The sequence below is a fragment of the Balaenoptera acutorostrata genome, chromosome 3, assembly GCF_949987535.1.
Source record: "Balaenoptera acutorostrata chromosome 3, mBalAcu1.1, whole genome shotgun sequence".
Taxonomy (NCBI): Eukaryota; Metazoa; Chordata; class Mammalia; order Artiodactyla; family Balaenopteridae; genus Balaenoptera; species Balaenoptera acutorostrata.
Genome location: NC_080066.1, coordinates 81986796 through 82010285, shown reverse-complemented (window position 1 = coordinate 82010285; position 23490 = coordinate 81986796). Strand labels below are relative to the sequence as shown.

Below are 23490 nucleotides of genomic sequence, written 5' to 3'. Positions count from 1 at the left end.
AAGGGAAAAGAAAGGTCTCAAATAACTATTTAACTTTGTACCTCAGGGAACTAGAAAAAGAAGAACAAACTAAGCCCTAATTTAGAATGAAAGAAATAAAGATCAGAGCAGAAATAAATGAAATAGACACTAGAAATACAACAGAAAAGATCAATGAAACTAAGGGCTGGTTTTTTGAAAAGATAAACAGCACTGACAAAACTTTAGCTAGACTAGCAAAAGATAGACTACTCAAAAACAGAAATGAAAGATAGTCATTAAAAGGAATAACAGGGGCTTCCCTGGTGGCGCAGTGGTTGAGAGTCTGCCTGCCAATGCAGGGGACACGGGTTCGAGCCCTGGTCTGGGAGGATCCCGCATGCCGCGGAGCAACTAGTCCCGTGAGCCACAATTACTGAGCCTGTGTGTCTGGAGCCTGTGCTCTGCAACAAGAGAGGCCGCGATGGTGAGAGACCCGCGCACCGCGATGAGGAGTGGCCCCCGCTTGCCGCGGCTAGAGAAAGCCCTCGCGCAGAAACGAAGACCCAACACAGCCATAAATAAATAAATAAATAAATAAATAAATAAATAAATAAATAAATAAAAAGGAATAACAAAGAAACACTAAGGAATTTAAGATATGAATATGAACAATTATATGTCAACAAATTAGACGATCTAGAAGAAATGGATAAATTCCTAGAAACATACAATGTACCAAGACTAAATCATGAAGAAATAGAAAATCTGAACAGACCAACCATGAATAAAGAAATTGAATCACTATTCAAAAACTCTCAACAAAGAAAATACAGATAGTTTCACTGGTGAATTTTACTAAATATTTAAAGAAGAACAAACACCAGTCTTTCTCAAACTCTTCCAAAAATTGAAAGGCAGAGAGCACTTCCAAACTCACTTTACAAGGACAGTATTATGCTGATACTGCCAAACAAGGACACCACAAGAAAAGAAAATTACAGGCCAATATCCTTGATGAACATACATGCAAAAATTCTCAAAAAAATAGTAACAAACCAAATTCAACATCTCATTAAAAGGATTATACACTATATTAAGTGGGATTTATTCTGGGATACCAGATAATTCAACATACACAAATCAAGCAATGTGATACACCATGTTAAAAAAATGAAGGATAAAAATCATACGATCATCTCAATAAATGTAGAAAAGGCATACGACAAAATTCAAACCTTCCAAGGTAAAAACTTTCAACAAAATGCACCTCAACATAATAAAGGTCGAATATGACAAGTGCACAGCTAACATCTTACTCAATGTTGAAAAGCTGAAAGCCTTTCTTCTAAGATCAGGAACAAGACAAGGATGCCCACTCTCGCCACTTCTATTCAACACAGTACTGGAAGTCCCGGCCAGAGAAATCAAGCAAGAGAAAGAAATATCACCCAAATAGGAAAGGAAGAAATAAAACTGTCTCTATTTGCAGATGGCATGATCTTACATATAGAAAACCCTCAAGACTCCACTAAATAATAAATGAATTCAGTAAAGTTGCAAGATACAAAATTCAAAATACAAAAATCAGTTTTATTTTTATATACCAACAACTATCTGAAAGATAAGTTAAGGAAATAATCCCTTTATAATAGCATCAAAAACAATAAATTTAACCAAGGGGGTGAAAAATCTATACGCTGCAAACTGTAAGAGGTGTATGAAAGAAATTGAAGAACACATAGGTAAGTGGAAATACCTCCTGTGTTCATGGATTGGAAGAATGAATATTTTAAAATGTCCATACTACCCAAAGCAATCTACAGAGTCAATGCAATTTTTATCAAAATGCCAACAGCATTTTTCATAGGAATGTATAGCATGGGGACTATAGTTGATAATACTGTATTGTATAACTATAATTTGCTAATAGAATAGATCTTAAGCATTTTCACGCACACAAGAAAGTATATATATGCTAATTAACCAGATGGTAGGAATCATTTCACAATGTTTATCAGATAATCATGTACATTTAAATATTAACATTTTATTTCTCAACTATATCACAGTAAAGCTGGGGGAGAGCATATGAAGTGACGGGGAGATTCTGTTCCATCTTTGTTAAAAACTGCCCTCTTACTCAAGTCAGAATACCTGGGGGTGACTGATCTAAGAAGCCTTTTCTTATACATGTGTAGAAACATGAAAGATTATTTTCTTACCCAGACCCATTAATTGAGCAAAAAGATTAAACACTACTCTAAGTACAATGTCTATTACTAGACATAGGTTCATTAGTAAGGTATAATCTATACCCCAAAAAAGCTCACCCACCACCTATCAGGCAAAACATAAAACATTCACAGATAACCATAATAAAAGATGAAAAAGGACATGTGCCTTGAAAGGAGGGAGGAAATATCACAGGTGTCTAGAGAACAGAGGGGAAACTTTCACTGGGGCCAGGGAACTACTTGAAAGATATAATGCCCCAAGAGAAAATACCTGAAGGATAGATCCAGGTATTGTCCGCAATTACAATTGTTCTCAATTTCCCACACTGAGGGAGAATTATATATCCCTGCCCTTTTGGTTGTTTTGTTTTTTGTTTTTATTGAAATACAGTTGATTTACAATGTTGTGTTAGTTTCAGGTGTACAACAAAGTGATTCAGATATATATATATATTTTTTTTTTTTTAGAGTCTTTTCTATTATAGGTTATTACAAGATATTGAGTATGGTTCCCTGTGCTACATAGTAGGTCCTTATTGGTTATTTATTTTATATACAGTAATGTGTATATTTTAATCCCAAACTCCTAATTTATCCCTGCCCCCCTTTTTCCTTTGGTAACCACAAGTTTATTTTCTATGTCTGTGAGTCTATTTCTGTTTTGTAAATAAGTTCATTTGTATCATTTTTTGATTCCACATACAAGTGATATATGATATTTGTCTTTCTCTGCTTGGCTTACTTCACTTAGTATGATAATCTCTAGGTCCATCCATGTTGCTGCAAATGGCATTATTTCCTTCTTTTTTATGGTTGTAATCCATTGTGTATATGTACCACATCTTCTTTATCCATTCATCTGTCGATGGACACTTAGGTTACTTCCGTGTCTTGGCTACTATAAATAGTGCTGCTATGAATATTGGGATGCATGTATCTTTTGTGAATAATCCAGATATTGTTCACAATTACAACTGTTCTCAATTTCCCACATTGAGGAAGAATTATATATCCCTGCCCTTTTGAATTCAGAATGTCCATGTGATTTGCTTTGCCACAAACTGAAGTGAAAGTGTGTGTGTATTTGCTTTGGCTCTTTCGCCTTTGTGGGTGGGACACCTACAGATGTCCAAATGAAGACTGCTCTATCAACCATCATATACCAGAGTGATGTCCACTGAGGCCTCTCTCCTTTTCCCCTCTGGCTACTCCCTTTAGCCACCACCAAGACCATCAGACCAAGTAGACAACATTTCTCAAGGCCACAGATAGTAATTTTTTCTTCCTTGCCTTTATTGCCCCCACTAGCAGCCCGTGTTTGCTAGCCTCACTTGCCAACAGTTTCCTTTTGTCAGGACTCGGCTTGCCACATTCAGGCTGTATGCTGACCTCAAACTCAACCTACGGTCAAGGGGGCTTCCTGCTCACTGGAAAAGACCAATGGGTGGACCTCCGGTACGGTGGAGAAAAAAACCTTTGTTGTCACCGAGATTTGGAGACCACTGATGACTGCAGCATAATTTACTCTGCCCTGGCTGCTTCACCAGGATTTGAATATGTGGCAATAGAGAGATGGCAAATAAATGGAGAGAATTCGGAAAACATTTATGAAGAGCAATAGTTCAAAAGTGTTATTGCTTAAGGTATATGAAAAGAAAGTGAAGCCTGCTGTGTTTGAACCTACGTTTTAAGAAAAATTGCAAGTTCTTATATCCAGCGATATCTATTCCTAGCTCAAGTCATTTTTTTCAAAGTTTTAGTGATTTCTCTACCTGCTTTTATTTAATCTCACACACAAAAAATTGACTCACTATTACTCCGTCATCTCCAGGTGACATTTAAAGATTGAATTAAATCCAGCAAGCTCTGATTTATGTGGCTCTGATAAACCATGACATTTCCCAAATGAGTCTATAAAAAATGCATAGATCATAGATTCTCCTGATGCTCTGAGGGTATAATGATGATTTCTACACTAAAGAAATACATAAATTCTACCTTTTAAATTGTCAGTGTATACCTATATCCTCTTGATTTAGGGAGTAAAATGAATATATTATGAGAGAAGTGCTGTTCTTCAAAATTTAGAGACTATTCTCTGATTAAGTAAGAAGCCTTTGGACAAGAAACTAACCTCTCACAGCCACTTCCTAACCTTGTAATGGAAATACATATAATTTACAGCTGTTTCATAATGGTTTTATGGCAAAGGAATGACTACATATATCCTAAAGCTATCATTCACCTTTCCTTTTTAATAAACAAAACTGTATCTTTTCATATAGGCTGTTACTAGCCAGGGCTTTCACACACACACTCTCATTTAATTCTATTAACACCTCAGAAGAGCATCATTGCACTCATTTTACAAGTAAGGATACTGAGTTTCAGAGAAGTTGAGGTTTTTCTATGAAACATTTATTATAAATTTAAGCCACAGAATTATACATAGTAGAGCAAAAACTCAAACCTCCAAATCCTGGCTCCCAGTATTTCAGTCAGCTTGGTATCCTTTAATATCCAGCCTTAAACACTCCTCTACTATGGATGAAGCCACAGGTATCATATTAACTGCTCCCTCCATCTCTCCAACTGTGCTTTCTGCTGGCCCATCAGGCTCTCCTTGGTCCTCTGGGTCTCACTAACCCCAGTTGCAGAGCCTGCACTGCCTATCCCATCTGTGCTTTGACATCGAAGTTCTCCTGGGCTCCTGAGCTCCTGTTTTACATCTTTCTCAAGTGACATCAAACCTGGTCCCTCCCATCTCACTCCTGGCCTTGGCTTTCCACGTGGTCTAAAGCCCTAAATGCTACACTTGGCAGAGAACCCAGCATCCTTCCACTTCCATGTTTTATGCATTCTTTAAACATATATGTGCATAGTGGGCTCTTATACAAAACTACTCATCTGTCCCACATTTTTAGTCCTTCAACATGTTTCCCTGTGAAAATAATTCACATTTGAATCCAACCCAGAACTAATAAAATGTTTTCGATGTCTATTCTTACCACCTAGATAGTTTGGGATTTGCTTTGTTTGTTTCTAGGTCACACACACATAACTGGTCACAGTGACTCTCCGCAGCCCACAAACACATTTGCTACTTGTATTTTACACACAAGTCCTCAGTTCAAAAGCACATGTCAAAGGAAGTCAATAATTGTAAACAACCCCTAGACTCAAAAAATATGCCACGACTCAGGGACAATTTGCATGAGGGACATCAACACATGTTGCCTTAACAAATGTAATTCTTCTTGACCAGATACATCCCAGGCAGCACAGCGGTCAAAAGATTTGCTGGTATATCTGTGGTAAATTGGGAAAAGCATAGGGCAATGTAGCAATTCCTTTTTTGCTAACCAAGTCATCGTCATCACTATCCCTGGCCCTAATCTAGAGATTTAATAAGAAAAGTATTTTTAAATGGTCACAATGTTTTGTAAGTCTTGTGGAAAAACTCAAACTGAGATGATCTGGCAAAAATGAACCTAAAGCTTTCCCAACGCATGAAGAGCCAGTGTCTTTTATTATCTAAGAAAATTTTTATTGTTGTTGTTCAAACACATAATTCATGCCTGCACTTCTCTTGTATCCTGCAGAGGGTCTGTCACAAGGCTGGGTGCTTAGATCATAGTTCAGCAGAAGACTCCTGGACTGGAAATCAGGCCACAGGCTTCCTGCTCCAAGCCCTGCCTTTACCTTACAGACTGCCTTTTAACTTCTCCAGACCTCTGGTTGCTCATCTGTGGCATGAGAGCAACGGCCTAGATGATCTCTTCCATCTCTAACTAGTTGGGTTCTCGTGACTTCCTTCAACCCACACTGGTTGATAGTAATAGGCTTATACAAGTCATGTCCTGACCCTCCTCTTAAAACTCCAAGGTTGGCAGAGTTCCTTTGTGCAAATCTGCTGGTAGGCGTCTCAGTCAAAGATACCATACAAAAGGAAAATAACTGTAAACAGTGTAGAAAATGAGAATAGTATCTATGTCAGAGCCAGCGTGTTAAGCCAACCTTAGGGAATTGCTCATCACAACAAAGAATGAGGGCAAATGAAAGCGAAAAAATTGAAAAGAAAAAATAGAACAGTTATTACTATGGGCCACTGACTTTATCAAATGCTGACAAGCCTCTTGACCTTGATTCTCGCTGCCTCAGCAATATTGCCTATGATGAATTCAGCAATAACTGAGAGCCTGGTTTTGTGAATGCCCACTAGTCAGTATTCACCACTTTTGAGCAAAGAACTAGTGGCTGAAGAGCATTTAGTTTTTTTGCCGATATCTCTTCTGTTCCTCATCTTTAGAAAGAAAAAAAAAATTTGGCCTGACACAATAATTAAGTGATATGCATAGCTGTACTCTCCTCATGCAGCTCCCATGAAGTTATTAATTCCAGCTTTCAATTGTCTTTATAAGCTATCAAATAAATGTTAAATTATTAAGAAGCCAGATTGTTATTTATTTATCCACATATGAGGTCCTACCAGCACTTATAAAGGCTGCTTCTCCTGCAGTGTTCCTGCTTCTTCCAGGGCCATGGCCATCCTCTCAGTTACCAAGGCTGAAAGCCTTAGCACTATCACTGAACTTTCCCTTCTTTACCCCCCAAATCTGGTCAGTTGACCCATTCTCTCACCTGTACCTCCAAAATGTTTTTGAAATTCACTCTGCCTTCCCCACTCCTGCTATCACTCTCCTGCTTATCCCATAATTCACCTTGCCTAGACCATTAAAAAAAAGTTCTCTTTTTTCCTCCTTACCCAGTCTCTCCTTTCTGTGATCTATCTTCCTTTGAAATAATCTTCCTGAACTTCATGTCACAGCTCTGCTCAAAACTTAGAATTCTTCTTTAGTTACAGGATAAAGTCTAAATCCCCTTGACCTAGCATTAAAGCACTGTTGGCTTGTATTTCTAAAATATGTTGTCCATTGGGCTTCCCTGGTGGCGCAGTGACTAAGAATCCACCTGCCAGTGCAGGGGACATGGGTTCGAGCCCTGGTCCAGGAAGATCCCACATGCCACGGGAGCAACTAAGCCCATGTACCACAACTACTGAGCCTGCACTCTAGAGCCCGTGAGCCACAACTACTGAACCTGTGTGCTGCAACTACCAAAGCCCATGTGCCTAGAGCCCGTGCTCTGCAACAAGAGAAGCCACCACAATGAGAAGCCCGTGCACCACAACAAAGAGTAGCCCCCACTTGTTGCAACTAGAGAAAGCCTGTGCACAGCAACGAAGACCCAATGCAGCCAAAAATAAATAAATAAATTTATAAATTTATAAAAAATAAAATATGTTGTCCATAAAATACTATTTTTAGGTTAACTAGCTGTCACAATTAATTGTATGTGTCACTTTGGCTAGGTCACGTAACCCAGATATTTGCTCAAACATGAGTCTAGATGTTTCTATGAAGATATTTTTAGATGAGTGTTAACATTTAAATCAGTAGACTTTGAGCAAAGCAGATTATCCTCTATAATGTTGGTGGTTCTCATCCAATCAGTTGAAGGCCTTAGGAGAATAAAGACTGACCTCCCTGAGTAAAAAAAAAAAAAAAAAAATTCTGCCAGCAAACTGCCTTTGGACACAAACTGCAATACAGCAGCTCTTCCCTGGGTCTACAGCCTGCCAGCCTTTCCTGTATATTTTGAACTTGCCAGCCTCCACAATTGTGTGTAATAATTCCTTAACATATCAATCACTCTCTCTCTCTGCCCCTCCCCCCATATTGTTTGTGTTTCTCTGGAGAACCCTGCATTAGCTTAATGCAAAAAAAGTTCAGTGGACAAATGCTTTCAGGAAATGAAATAGTTTTATAGTGAGTCTTCTAAAATCTAATAATATTCTCGTGTGCACTCTAAAACACTAAGTCATGCTAGTTTGTGTCCCAAAACTCAGAGGAAGAAAAACATTGTAGTTTGAACCAGCTGGGAAAAGAGGATGGCAGAACATTCTTAGGGCGAGAACATCTACTTACCTAGGTAACTCCTTGGTTATGAATTCTGAGGCTCTACCTTCAAGCACAGCCCATATGTGAGAAGTCTACACAATACCTTCAATTTTTCTACACTATAGATGAGCTGGAAACTTGGAGTTATCTTTTGCTGTCTAAGTGAGGGACTTGAGAAACTTCGGACCTGTGTGTCTAAATGAACACAACTGGGGCAGACCTGAGATTAGAATGTGACTCCTACACCAGGCTGAACTGAGGATGCAGACTAAACGTGGAAGAGGTGAGTCACAGGTGAAAAGAAAGACTAGAGATCAAAAAAGAGATTGGAAAAGCAGAGTCTCAGAGGAGGGAATCATCCACAAAGTGAACAAGTTCACACTGGAAAAGAAAGGGGATTTGACACCTCTGACATAAGAGAGAAGGAACTCAAGGGTGAAAAGGAAAGGGGCATGACAGAAACATTCTGAGGCAAGGAGGAGGGAAGTTGGAGAAACATGTTAAATTCTTTCATCATCTCAGGAAATGGGAAGGCTTAGGCGGAGGAAGAGTAGGCCTCAGATTCAGGCCCGCGATGTGAATCCTGGCTCTATTACTTAACTACTTATGTAACTAAGACAAGCTACTTTTCTCCACTGTACTGAGGTAAAATATGGCAACATAGAAAGAAATCGATGAAGGTTTATTGCCATTACATTGTTGTTGTAATGAAGCACTAGCCTTATTTATTTAACAGATGGTTTATGTAGTACTTACTATATGCCAAGCACTACTCAACAAGCTTTATACATATTATCCTACTGAATCATCAGAGCAACCCTATCAGGTAGGTGTGATTATTATATCCCATTTTACTGATGAGTAAATCAGGGCCAAAGAGGTTAAGTATCTTTCTGAAGGTAATAAGTGTTATAGAAGTTAGATAAAGAGGTATATTTTTAGATACGCTAGAAGCCAAACATCTTTATCCCCAACCAGAGGCTCATCAGTTTGAAGTATTAATTGTGCACTCACTGCTAAGTATATTGGAGCCAGAGAGGTCAAGTCTCTTTCATCACAAAAAACAACAAAATTAAAAATAGTAAACAAAATTATTATAACACAGTCTCAAACATGACATCTAAAAGTCAAAATACATTTAGGGATTCTGTATTTTTGGCATTCCGTGAAAGGATATCCTCTTATAATATTAAATCTGTTCAATTTTTAGCAGTTACATAAGTTTCTAGAAATCCATAATATATAAAAATAGAGACCCTCTGCTGCACTTACACATGAGACAATAAAATTTATATTTTAGGATAAAGCATCTGCTCAGAGTATCTTCAAAGTGTGATACCTAAGTATGGTTTACCTGTATGTAAATTCACACATGCAGGAATCAAAAAAGGTTATAAAACAAATTAGGAAATTATTAAAAATTGCAATGATTGTAATCCTCGTCTTTTGTTCCACTTTGAAGGTTACAAGTACTTCCACATACACACATTCTATTCTGATTGATCCCATGGTGGGCAGTGGGCATGTGACACAGCTGGCAGGACACAGTTTTGGAATCAGGGAAATTGGGTCTGATGCTTCTTTTCCCTGATGCTGGCTGCTATGTAATGTTGAAAACGTCTTTAAATACTTCATGACTAAATTTTCTCGACTACAGAAATGAAGAGAACAATGACTACACCAAGTTTTGTACAATTAAAATAATGCATTTAAAAATTTCTCATACCCAGCCTGGCTCATTTCAGGGAGAAGGGTAAACTAAAATCTACCAGAAGCTAAGTTCTCCTGGTCCATCTGAGCCCACCCCACTCAGTGAAAATAAAGTCACCATTCACATTGTCCATGTTCTTGTAAAGGAAATACTGTGATCTTGAAGTTTTATTAATTGTGGGAAAGAAAGTGACTACTTCACAATGACATTTCCTACTAGCGTGTCTTGACATCTCTAAACCTCTCTCCTTCAAACTGATATAAAAATTCAGTTTTACTCAGAAAGGCCACAGGTTTGAATTTAAATCAAAGGGCACAGAAAAGAGGCCTACACCTCATGTTCACGCTGCAGATCCAGCACTATTTGGATAGTATCTTTAAAAATATCGAGGGCTAAATGCCATGCAGTATCCTGGATTGGATTTCGGAATAGAAAAAGGACATCAATGGAAAAAGTAGTAAAATATGAAAGAAGTCTGGAGTTTAATTACTACTGTTAATTTTTTACTTCTCACAAATGTACCAGGGTTATAGTACCAGGGTTATTCAAGATGATAACATTAGGGGAAACCGGGTGAGAAGTACACAGGAACTCTTGGTTCTATCTGTGCAACTTTTCTGTTGTCTAAAATTATGTCAAAATCAAAAATTTATTTTAAAAAATTATTAAGCGGACCTAAGTTTCTTACTGTTGGAGGAGGGTGTTATAAGTACAAAAAGGGGAAACAGAGGCAGAGTCAAGATGGCAGTGTGAGAAGACATGGAATTAGCATCTACCCACAACTAGGGCACCTGCCAGCCACAGGTGGGGGACTCTGATGCCCAAGGAGATGGGATGAAGCCCAGAGTGAAATGCCCAGAATCAGGCAGAAGTTCCTGTGGTGGGAGTTCCAAGTCTGAACCACCAGACTAACAGAGAACCTCAGACCCCAGGGAATATTCATTGGAATGAGGTCTCACAGAGGTCCTCATCTCAGCACCAAGACCCAGCTCTACCCAATAGCCTACAAACTCCAGCATTGGAAGCCTCAGGCCAAACAACGAGTAAAACAGGAACACAATCTCACTCATAAAAAGAAAAAAGAAAACAGAAAAAAAATGAGACAGCAAAAATTGTCACAAATAAAGGAGCAAGGTAAAATCCTACAAGATCAAATAAATGAGGAAATAGGCAATCTACCTGAAAAAGAATTCAGAGTAATGACAGTAAAGATGATCCAGAATCTCAGAAATAGAATGGAGAAAATACAAGAAATGTTTAACAAAGATCTAGAAGAACTAAAGAAAAAACAAACAGATGAAAAACACAATAATTGAAATGAAAAATACACTGGAAGGAATCAATAACAGAATAACTGAGGCAGAAGAACGAAAAAGTGAGCTGGAAGACGAAATGGTGGAAATAACTGCCAAAGAGAAAAATAAAGAAAAAAGAATGAGAAGAATTGAAGACAATCTCAGATCCATCTGGGGCAACACTAAACACACCAACATTCGAACTACTGGGGTCTCAGTAGAAGAAGAGAAAAAGAAAGGGTCTGAGAAAATATTTGAAGAGATTATAGTGGAAAACATCCCTAACATGGGAAAGGAAATAGTCACCCAAGTCTAGGAAGCACAGAAAGTCCCATACAGGATAAACCCTAGGAAAAATACACCAAGACACATATTAATCAAACTAATAAAAATTAAATTGAAAGAAAAAATATTAAAAGCAGCAAGGGAAAAACAAAAAATAACATAAAAAGGAATCTCCATAAGGTTATCAGCTGATTTTTCAGTGGAAACTCTGTAGGGCAGAAGGGAGTGGCAGGATATACTTAAAGTGATGAAAGAGAAAAGCCTACAATCAAGATTACTCTACTCAGCAAGGATCTCACTCAGATTCGATAGAGAAGTCAAAAGGTTTTCAGACAAGCAAAAGCTAAGAGAATTCATCACCACCAAACCAGCTTTACAACAAAGGCTAAAGAAACTTCTCTAAGCAGGAAACACAAGAGAAGGAAAAGACCCACAAGAACAAATCCAAAACAATTAAGAAAATGGTAACAGGAACATACATATCGATAATAACCTTGAATATAAATGGATTAAATGCCCCAACAAAAGACACAGAGTGGCTGAATGGATACAAAAACAAGACCCATATATACGCTATCTAAAAAGAGACCCACTTCAGACCTAGGGACACATACAGACTGAAAGTGAAGGGATGGAAAAAGATATTCCATGCAAATAGAAATCAAAAGAAAGCTGGAGTAGCAATACTCATATCAGATAAAATAAGCTTCAAAATAAAGACTGTTATAAGAGATAAGGAAGGACAATACATAATGATCAAAGGATCAATCCAAGCAGAAGATATAACAATTCTAAATGCTTATGCACCCAACATAGGATCACCTCAATACATAAGGCAAACGCTAACAACCATGAAAGGGGAAATCAACAGTAATGCAATAATAGTGGGGGACTTTAACACCCCACTTACACCAATGGACAGATCATCCAAACAGAAAATAAATAAGGAAACACAAGCTTTAAATGACACAATAGACCAGAGAGATTTAACTGATATTTGTAGGACATTCCACTCAAAAGTGGCAGAATACACTTTCTTCTCAAGTGCACATGGAACATTCTCCAGGATAGATCACATCTTGGGTCACAAATCAAGCCTCAGAAAATTTAAGAAAATTGAAATTATATCAAGCATCTTTTCCAACCACAACTCTATAAGATTAGAAATCAATTACAGGAGAGAAAGTGTAAAAAAAAAAAACAACACAAATACATGGAGGCTAAACAGTGTGCTAAATAACCAAGAGATCACTGAAGAAATCAAAGAGGAAAAAAAAAAATACATGTGAACAAATGACAATGCAAACATGACGACCCAAAACTTATGGGAAGTAGCAAAAGCAGTTCAATGAAGGAAGTTTATAGCAATTAAATCCCACCTCAGAAAACAAGAAAAATCTCAAATAAACAATCTAAACTTACACCTAAGCAACTAGAGAAAGAAGAAAAAAGAGAACCCAAAGTCAGCAGAAGGAAAGAAATCATAAAGATCAGAACAGAAATAAATGAAGTAGAAACAAAGAAAACAATAGCAAAGATCAGTACAACTAAAAGTTGGTTCTTTGAAAAGATAAAAAAAAAATTGATAAACCTCTAGGCAGACTCATCAAGAAAAAAAGGGAGAGGAGGCAAATCAATAACATTAGAAATGAAAAAAGGAGAAATCGCAGCTGATACCACAGAAATACAAAGGATTATAAGAGACTACTACAAACAACTATATGCCAATAAAATGGACAACCTCGAAGAAATGGACAAATTCTTGAGAAGGTACAATTTTCCAAGACTGAACCACGAAGAATTAGAAAATATATATAGACCTATCACAAGTAATGAAATTGAAACCATAATTAAAAATCCTCCAACAAACAAAAGTCCAGGACCAGATGGCTTCACAGGTTAATTCTATCAAACATTTAGAGAAGAGCTAACACTCATCCTTCTCAAACGCTTCCAAAAAATTGCAGAGGGAGAAACACTCCCAAATTCATTCTATGAAGCCATCATCACCCTGTTACCAAAACCAGAAAAAAAATTCACAAAAAAGGAAAATTATAGACCAGTATCTCTGATGAACATAGACGTAAAAATCCTGAACAAAATACTAGCAAACAGAATCCAGCACCACATTAAAAAGATCATACACCAAGCTCCCCTGGTAGCTCAGTGGTTAAGAATCTGCCTGTCAATGCAGAGGACACAGGTTCAAGCCCTGGTCCAGGAAGATCCCACATGCTGCAGAGCAACTAGCCCATGCATCACAACTACTGAGCCTGCAATCTAGAGCCCGCAAGCCACACTACTGAGCCCACATGCCTAGAGCCCATGCTCCACAACAAGAGAAGCCACCACAATGAGAAGCCCACGCACCACAACAAAGAGTAGCCCCTGTTTGCCACAACTAGAGAAAGCCTGTACACAGCAACGAAGACCCAACACAGCCAAAAATAAATAAATAAAATAAATAAATTAAGAAAAAAAAAAGGATCATACACCATGATCAAGTGGGATTTATCCCAGGGATGCAAGGATTCTTCAATATACACAAATCAATCAATGTGATACACCACATTAAAAACTTAAGGAAAAAAATCATATGATCATGTCAATAGATGCAGAAAAAGCTTTTGACAAAATTCAACACCCATTTATGATAAATACTCTCCAGAAAATGGGCACAGAGGGAACCTACCTCAACATAATAAAGGCCATATATGACAAACCCACAGCCAACATTGTTCTCAATGGTGAAAAACTGAAAACATTTCCATTAAGATCAGAAACAAGACAAGGATGTCCACTTTCGCCAATTTTATTCAACATAGTTTTGGAAGTCCTAGCCAATGCAATCAGAGAAGAAAAAGAAATAAAAGGAATTCAAATTGGAAAAGAAGAAGTAAAACTGTCACTGCTTGCCAATGACATGATACTGTACATAGAGAATCCTAAACATGCCACCAGAAAACTACTAAAACTAATCAATGAATTTGGTAAGTTTGCAGGACCCAAAATTAATGCACAGAAATCTCTTGCATTTCCTATTCACTAATGACAAAAAATCTGAAAGAGAAATTAAGGAAACGCTCCCATTTACCACTGCAACAGAAAGAATAAAATACCTAGGAATAAACCTGACTAAGGAGGTGAAAGACTTGTACTCAGAAAACTATAAAACACTGATGAAATAATATCAGATGGAAAAATATACCATGTTCTTGGATTGGAAGAATCAATATTGTGAAAATGACTATACTACCCAAAGCAATCTAAAGATTGAGTGAAACCCCTATCAAACTGCCAATGGCATTCATCACAGAGCAAAAATTTTACAATTTGTATGGAAACACGAAAGACCCTGAAGAGCCAAATCAATCTTGAGAAAGAAAAATGGAGTTGGAGGAATCAGGTTCCCCGACTTCAAACTATACCACAAAGCTACAGTAATCAAGACAGTATGGTACTGGCACAAAAACAGAAATATAGATCAATGGTACAGGATAGAATGCCCAGAGATAAACCCACACACATACAGGCACCTAATATATGACAAAGGAGGCAAGAACATACAATGGAGAAAAGACAGCCTCTTCAATAATTGGTGCTGGGAAAACTAGACAGCTACATGTAAAAGAATGAAATTACAACACTACCTAACACCATACACAAAAATAAATTCCAAGTGGATTAAAGACTACATGTAAAACCAGACCCTATAAAACTCTTAGAGGAAAACATAGGAAGAACACTCTTTGACATAAACCACAGCAAGATCTTTTATGATCCACCTCCCAGAGTAACAGAAATAAAAACAAACAAATGAGACTTAATTAAACTTAAAAGCTTTTGCACAGCAAAGGAAACCATAAACAAGACAGAAAGACAACCCTCAGAATGGGAGAAAATATTTGTAAATGAAACAACAGACAAAAGATTAATCTCCAAAATATACAAACAGCTCATGGAGCTCAAAATCAAAAAAACTAACAATCCAGTTAAAAAATGGGCAGAAGACCTAAATAGACATTTCACCAAGGAAGAAATACAGATGACCAAGGGCACATGAAAGATGCTCAACATCACTAATTATTAGAAAAATGTAAATCTAAACTACAATGAGGTATCACCTCACGCTGGTCAAAATGGCCATTATCAAAAAATCTAGAAACAGTAAATGCTGGAAAGGGTGTGGTGAAAAGGGAACCCTCCTGCATTGTTGGTGGGAATGTAAATTGATACAACCACTATGGAGGACAGTATGTAGGTTCCTTAAAAAACTAAAAATAGAACTACCACATGACACAGCAATCCCACTACTGGGCATATACCCTGAGAAAACCATAATTCAAAAAGAGTCATGTACCACAATGTTCATTGCAGCACTATTTAGAATAGCCAGGACATGCAAGCAACCTAAATGTCCATCGACAGATGAATGGATAAAGAAGATGTGGCACATATATACAATGGAATATTACTCAGCCAGAAAAAGAAATGAAACTGAGTTATTTGTAGTGAGTTGGATGGACCTAGAATCTGTCATACAGAGTGAAGTAAGTCAGAAAGAGAAAAACAAATACCGTCAGCTAATGCATACATATGGAAGCTAAAAAAAAAAAAAATTATACTGATGAACCTAGTTGCAGGGCAGGAACAAAGATGTAAAGGTAGAGAATGGACCTGAGGACATGGGGTGGGTGGGGGAAGCTGGGGCAAAGTGAGAGTAGCCTCGACATATATACACTACCGAATGTAAAACAGTTAGTTAGTGGGAAGCAGCAGCATAGCACAGGGAGATCAGCTCCATGCTTTGCGATGACCTAGAGGGGTGGGCTAGGGAGGATTGGAGGCAGGCTCAAGAGGGAGGGCATATGGGGACATATGTATGCATATGGCTGATTCACTTTGTTGTACAACAGAAGCTAACACAGTATTGTGAAGCAATAAAGATCAAAAAAAAAAAAAAAAGAATTCCCAACAAGAGTGGTTTATAGGGACTTCCCTGGTGGTCCAATGGTAAAGAATCTGCCTTCCAATGCAAGGGACACAGGTTCCCTGACCAGGGAACTAAGATCCCACATGCCGTGGGGCAACTAAGCCTGCGCGCCACAACTACTGAGCTCGTGCACCTCAACTAGAGCCCATGTGCCACAAACTACAGAGCCCACGTGCTCTGCAGCCCATGCACCACAACTAGAGAAGAGAAAACCCGCAAGCCCCAACTAGAGAGAAGTCCGCGTGCTACAACGAAGAGCCCACATACTGCAACAAAAGATTCCACGTGCCACAACTAAGACCCAACACAGCCAAAGACAAATAAAATAAATGAATAAATAATAAATTAATCTTTTTTTAAAAAAGAGTGGTTTACATAGTTTTGGTGTGGTGGTTAATAGGGCAGGCTCTGGAGACAGAATGCTGGTTTTTAAATCCTTGCTCTATTGTTAGGTGTGTGGGCAACTGTGGACAATTTACTTCAAGCATTTTATGCTTCAGCTTCCTCAGTTTAAGATGGGAAAATAATGGCATCTCCACTCTAGGATTGCTGCAAATGTAAAAAGGGTTAATCCCTGCAAAGCACTTAGAACAGGGCTTGGCTAGTCCAGGAAGTCTGGGGTGAAGCAAGTCCAACTTGGGTTCAGTTTCTGTGACATCAGTGAGAAGCAATAGTTTCCCCTCTTTCTGTCCTGTCACCTCCAGTGTGTTGACTGTTAATCTCATGTAACAAGATGGGAGCCACAGTTTCAGGCATCACATGTAGAAATAATGCCTGACAGGAAAGGAAGAAGAAAGCTGTTTCCTTTCTTGTTTTCATTTTAAGAAGGAAGAAAGCCATCCCCAGACAACTTTTCCTTGTGTCCCTCAGATCATAATGGGGTCTGGGAAAGCAAGTATCAGGATTCTCACACTCTAGTGTAATTTCTGCTAGCAAAGAAGCTACAACAGTGAAGATGACTTTTTGTTAGGCCACTAACAATGTAAGGAAACAATTTCAAAGTTGTTAAGTTGCTTAAGGTCGCCCAGCTAGTCTATGACAGAGCTGGAACATAACAAGTCTGGACCTTCTGCTAAAAATGCCCTCTCCCAGACCACTGCATTCAGATTGTATTGCCTTGCTAGGGTTTACTGTGACAAAGCAACACATACTGGCTGGAGCTGAAGCAACAGAAATTTATTGTTTCACAGTTTGGGAGGCTAGAAGTCCAAGGTCAAGGTGTTAACAGTTTGTTCCTTCTGAAGGCTCTGAGGAAGAACCTGTTTCATGCTTGCCCCTTAGCTTCTGGTGGTTTGCTGGAAATCCTTGGCATTCCTTGGCTTGCAGAAGTATCACTCTTATCTCTGGCTTCATCTTTACATGGTGATCTGTCTGTATCTGTCACTAAATGTCCCCTTGATATAAGAACATCAGTCATATTGGATGAGAGTCTACCCTAATGATGTCATTTTAACTTGATTACCTGTATAAAGACCCTATCTCCTGTGTCCTATATCTGTAAATTTCACAAATGAAAAGTTATCCTCTCTCCGCTGCCCCCAGTCACCCAGTTACCAGCCCCTAAGGAGCTGTTGTTATCAGGTGCTTGTATATCTTTCTAGAGATTGATTATGCATTTAAACTCTTACACTGTTTTTGTTTTTGTTTTTTTTAATGCACACACGGAATGATTCTCATCTCCATATCTGGTTTCATGAAGTGCTGAGGAATCTCATGAGACGTCAATGGACCCTGCTTAACGTCCTTCCAAAAGAAAAGTCATTCAGATGGGAATAAGCCACAGCCTTAGTATAGCTAAGACACGCCCCACAGTCCTTCATGTTTACTACTGAGCTGTTGAAAACTTGATTGTAATGCCTATAGAATACTTAAGTAAATTCTGCCCTGACATTTTATTTTCATTCTCTATTTATACTGATTTTAACAGTTTTAAAATATAATTGATATACAATAAAAATTGCACACGTTTAATGCATACAATTTGACGAGTTTAACATATGCATACACCTGTGATATCATCACCACAATCAAAGTAATGAAGATATCCATCACCTCCAAAAAAGTCACATGGCAATCACAGAATCTTTAGCTTCTCTCTGAAGTACCTAGATAAAGGTATCCGATGCACACTTCCTATGTTGTTTTAACAGATGCTAAAACCTCCACCAATTGGAAGAAGTTAACTACTTGATGACCATGAGCCCCTTAGCCCCCAGACCTACTGGAGCCTAAGGATGGATAATGTTAACCCCCATGACACCACCCTGTTACCTCACCATCAACCAATCAGAGAACTGTGCACAAGCTGATCACATGCCCTGTGAATCCCCTCCCTCACCTGGCCTTTAAAAGTGTTTTCCTGAAACCCATCAGGGAGTTCGGGTTTTTTGAGAATTAGATGCTCTGGACTCCACGTCTGGCACTTTACAATAAACGCTGCACTTTCCTTCACCACAACCTGTTGTCAGTAGATTGGCTTCACTGTGCATAGGCAAGTGGACCCAAGTTTGGTTTGTAACAGTACGTGCTGGACTTCAACAAATCAGTTTGGGGGGAGACACAATTCAACCCATAATAACATGGGTGAAAACCGTCTTAAGTGGAAACCAAGAATCTTAGTAGAAAATAAGGGAGGGGATGACATCCTTCTATTTACCCAACTGATAGAGAAGTAATTTTAAAATACTGGTTCAGACAAAAACATCCACAGACATAATACAGGAAAAAATATAGATTAACTGAGATCAAAAATAAATATTCCTTCAACATAACTAGTAACTATTCTGAGGGGTAAAAAGTGTGCTTTTTGGTCCCTTGCATCTTTTTTGTCTCTGAAAAGGGATAATGCGTTACTCATAATGTAATAATGCTTTGCTTGATGGAAGTACTTTTAATTGAAACCCTTAGGGGGAAAAAAAAAACATGAAACAGATCTTATCTTCATTTTTATTTTCTAAGAGATCAAGTATTTAAGGATTCTAAAATTTAGTCTATTAAGGACAAGAGCTTTGTTCTTAACTGTTATCATGGGTCACTCATCTCACTAAACAAAAGCTTGTCATTGGTCACTAGCAGATGAGGCAAGAACTCAAAGGGTCACACTTGGAAAAAATAATTCATGTTTTTGGATATTGAGATCACTGTGTCTAATAGCTAATACTAAGAAATAGCAGACATTAAACAGTCACTGTGTGGTAAGCACCTGTCTAAGCAAAGCATGGCACTTTGCAAGGGTGAATTCATTTTGTTCTCAAAAAACAATTTTATAAGGATGTAACTATTTCCATACCCTTGCTGTAGATAAAAAGGCTAAAGCATAGAAAGATTGTTCAAGACCATCCCTAGTAAGTGGCAAAGCTAAGGCTTTGAACCCAGGTCTGCTTAATTTCAGAGCTCACACTCTTAGAGCAATGGACTTAATGTCAGATACTAGTTTTGTCACTGACTCCATAAAGCTAAGAAATCTTTTCATCTGTAAAGTGTGGATAAAACTGTCTAGCTCAATTATGGGAAAGCTGACATTTTCCCTTAGACCTCTCACCTTTGAATAAAAATACTTGACCATATGTGCCCTTTGTCCCAGTAAGAGGGGTAATTGGTTTGGGTTTTCAGACCACCACACAAACATCATTTGTCTAAATAAGGGTTCTTCCTGAGCCCCACTCCCTCAATACTTGGTGTGTAGACTTTCCTCTAGCATCACTTTGTATTTTCTTCACCAGTGTTGCATCTCAGCTCATAAAACATCAGTCGGCTTCTGCATCCAGCCTCCTTTCCTTCTGTTAGCTATGTCCGGCTTTCAATGCCATCTAGAACTGCACAGCTGCCAGTAATGGCTTTCTTCCCTCTCTTTATGTTGTTCAGGTCTCCAGACAATAATGGGCTTCCAACTTCCATCCTGTAGAAGCTATGAAAATGGGAGCCACAGGAGCAAAGTGGGGCATCATCCATCCTGTTCTTTCTCCTATTAATGTAGATGAGCAGCCCCTTTTACCTAAAACCAATCTTCTGCCTATGCTTTAGGTTCAACCCCTTTTTGCTTCTAATGGTATGTTCACTATTAATTCTCTCTTTTGTTAAACCTCATGGTTTAGAAGTTGTGTTAATGATTCCCAGTTTATGGCATATTTTCATCACTGATCCATGCAAAGTTCCTATTTATCTGCATTCTCTCACCACATTCCCATTTCCCATCTCTCACCTCCCAGGCAACCTTTACATTCTGTTTTAATGTTCTTTGTATGTTGTATTAGTCAAGATTCCTCAGAAAAACAGAACTAATAGGAGGAGACCGTGTGTGTGTGTGTGTGCGTGTGTGTGTGTGTGTGTGTGTGTGTGTGTGTGGCGAGAGACAGAGAGAGACAGAGAGAGAGGGAAGGAGAATGAGCAAGGGCAAGAGCACGAGCTCAGTGGGGGGTAGGCTGAGATTTTAGAGAACTTGCTCATGCAATTGTGGAAGCTGGCAAGGCTGCAATCAGTAGGCAAGTCAGCAGGCTGAAAACTCAGGTAACAGTTGATGTTGTAATCTGGAGCCCAAAATCTACAGACTAAAAGGTCAGGCACGGTTTCTATGTTTCAAACCTGAAGAAGAATTTCTTCTTCTTCAGGAAATCTGTCTTTGCTCTTAAGGCCTTCAACTGATTGGATTAGGCCCACCCACATTATGGAGGATAATCTGATTTACCTCCAGATAACTGATTTTAAGTGTTAATCACTTTCACAAATACCTTCACAGAAACATCTAGACTAGTATATGACCAAACTGACTACCATAGCCAAGGTGACACAAAGTGAACCATGACATATGGATTACAAAAAATGGGTATCACTGTTGTGTGTTTTTGAATTTATGTAAATAATATTGTGTTAATAATTCCAACTCAAAGCAGTCCTGTGTCAGGCAGCATCAGCATCACCTGTGGTCTCTATACAAATGCAGAACCTTAGGCCTACCCCAGACCTACTAAGACAGAATCTGCATTTTAATAATATCTCCCTTATTTCCTACCCAATTCAGAGAGATATTGAGAAGACTAAATTGGATGAAGAGCAATTGTACTCGTAAGTATATATCAGAATAAAATTAATGTATACATTCCAGGAAACATGTTAAGAATTCCCTTAGCCTTATTAATTATGATATACAAACTTGTTTGTTAACCAGACAACAAGCTTATTATCTGATTATGCATTAATCAGTGTGGTGCATTCATCAGTGACCCCATTCCCAAAGTTTCATTAAAGGTTAGCTGCACGTGACAGCCTTACAGTAGGCGGTACTATAAGGAAATGAAGCAATAGAACTAATGCTCAATATGACCAAGACAGCACAGAAACAAGACAGCAGTCACAGAAGAAAGAAACATATAGAGGTCAGGGAATGCCTGGATGGAGAAGACCAGAGCAAAAGATGGCCAGGAGAAACAAAACTCCTGAAGCTCCTTCTAGATCTTGGGGAAGAAGCTGGATTTCCTACAACATGTGGAATAGGGGCTCAGTCCACTCTACTCATATATTTCACGGAAGAGTGATTCCAGCAGTCTGAAGGACTTGAGGGTGCCAGGAAATGGATGCTTTGTCACCTTCATCTTGTCAGCATCCGGCATGAGAATTTAATATTTTTACCAGCAGCCTTATATAGGCCTCAATTAAATATTATAGATGAAGGCCATTTCCAAGTGGGCTTGTGGAGCTGTGAAACAAGGACCTCTTAACACTATGACCAGAGATTGAAGTTCTCTTGAGGATGCCACAGTCACTTAATAGAGCTATGTGCTCCTAAAAAGATGTAGCCACTCAGGACTTCCCTGGTGGTCCAGTGGTAAAGAATCCTCCTTCCAATGCAGAGGACGTGGGTTTGATCCCTGGTCAGGGAACTAAGATCCCACACGCTGCAGGGCAACTAAGCCCACGTGCCAAAACGACTGAACTTGCATGCCTCAAAGACAGCCCACGTGCCGCACACTACAGAGCCCACACACCCTGTAGCCCATGCGCCACAACTAGAGAGAGAAAACCCGTGCACCACAGCTAGAGAGAAGCACACCCGCCGCAACGAAAGATCCCTCAACGAAGGGAGGGATGCCTCAGTGAAGATCCTGCGTGCCACAACTAAGACCCAACACAGCCAAAAAAATAAAGAAAATTAATTAATTAAATTTTTAAAAACGTAGCCACTCGTAATCATGACAGTTCACCCACAAAAAGCCATGATTGGTGATGTGGGCAAGTAAATAAATAACTCAAAATTCAATAAAAAAATTATAGGTGACTTTGGTCTCATAAAAAGAATACCCTAAAACCCCAGGTTAAAGGCTTTCTGTGTAAGAGAGAAAGCAAAGAACAAAACGGGTAGGGTGTCTGGTTAAAAACAAAACTTGAATCTGTCAAGTATCATCCATACTGCCCAGAAAATTTTGTTGTAGTCAGGTCAATTCCTTAAGTCTCCTCTGTTTTCTCCCATAATTTTTTCTTTGCCATAGAAAGGTTACATGAAGGCCATGGCCTTATGTTTATAAACATGTTTCCTTGTTGGTAACTTAGATCTCAAACAATTTTAAAATGTTGAGAGACCTTCAAGCTTCTAGAAAGCTTACTCAAAGCGAAGTGGGAGAAGAATTTGGTTTCCTCTGCCCAGATAGATACACGTGGAATGAAAAGGGTGCAGTGCAATATAATTGCCCAAGCAATGTGGTTTTCTTCTCTATGCCAACAAATACCTCCTACACTTTCAAACATTCTCCCTAAATGCTGATGATTCATATTACGTAAACATGGTGAGGCAGCGACCACTCTGGAGGAGCCTGAAGGAGGAAAAACAGGGTCCTGTCACTATACATTTAACATCCCTACATTGTCCTTCCAACCTTTTATGTCAAAAGTCACATAGGCTAATAAACAGGGAGAAAGTAATGAAAGACTATCTTCCTTATATAAGGGCAATTAAAATTAAAAGTAACCTCTGGAACTCTAGAACTAGAGGATATAAAAGGCAAAAAGCTCCATCACTTATGCTTTTATTTTCTTCAACAGGGTCTTCTTCTCTGGGTTT

General features: G+C 38.6%; 1 non-coding gene across 1 annotated transcript; it reads left to right on the top strand.

Annotated features, from left to right (window-relative positions):
* Window positions 1-22104: 22104 nt before the first annotated feature.
* On the top strand, window positions 22105-22233 carry LOC114235619 (small nucleolar RNA SNORA25). The gene has a single exon (XR_003621750.1). It is a non-coding gene; the product is annotated as a small nucleolar RNA SNORA25 (small nucleolar RNA).
* The last annotated feature ends 1257 nt before the right edge of the window (window positions 22234-23490 follow it).